The following is a 595-nucleotide window of genomic DNA, read 5'->3' on the forward strand; positions in this document are numbered from 1 at the left end:
AAAAGCCTCTCCAAAAAAAATAGGTGAGGGGGAAAGGAGATTAGTGCTTTCTAGAACAAGGACACTGTGGCAGAGACCTTTCTTCAGTCAAGAGCAAGATAAGGGACCAGGAGATGGCACAGCGATAACACAGCTGGACCTCCGTGGGAAAGGTCGTGGGTTCCCATCCTGGGACCTCCGGGAACATGCCGCGTGCCAGCAGGTGTGTCGTACTCCAGGCCAGTGGGACTGAGGGGATAGTGACATGGACACTATGTTATGTGCCTCAGTGGGACTCGGGATAGTGACGTGGACACTCTGTTACGTGCCTCAGTGGGACTCAGGGGATAGTGACATGGACACTCTGTTACGTGCCTCAGTGAGACTCAGGGGATAGTGACATGGACACTCTGTTACGTGCCTCAGTGGGACTCGGGATAGTGACATGGACACTCTGTTATGTGCCTCAGTGGGACTGGGGGGATAGTGACATGGACACTCTGTTACGTGCCTCAGTGGGACTCGGGGGATAGTGACATGGACACTCTGTTACGTGCCTCAGTGGGACTCGGGGGATAGTGACATGGACACTCTGTTACGTGCCTCAGTGGGACTC

The 595-nt window shown here is 54.3% G+C and overlaps 1 protein-coding gene across 1 annotated transcript in view; it reads left to right on the forward strand.

Annotated features, from left to right (window-relative positions):
• The window catches only part of PI4KA (phosphatidylinositol 4-kinase alpha), a 140,023-nt gene that overhangs the window by 58,101 nt on the left and 81,327 nt on the right, over window positions 1-595 (forward strand). The gene's annotated exons all lie outside the window — the stretch shown is intronic.

This window comes from Tupaia chinensis, unplaced genomic scaffold (genome assembly GCF_000334495.1).
Source record: "Tupaia chinensis unplaced genomic scaffold, TupChi_1.0 Scaffold000024_1, whole genome shotgun sequence".
NCBI lineage: Eukaryota > Metazoa > Chordata > Mammalia > Scandentia > Tupaiidae > Tupaia > Tupaia belangeri.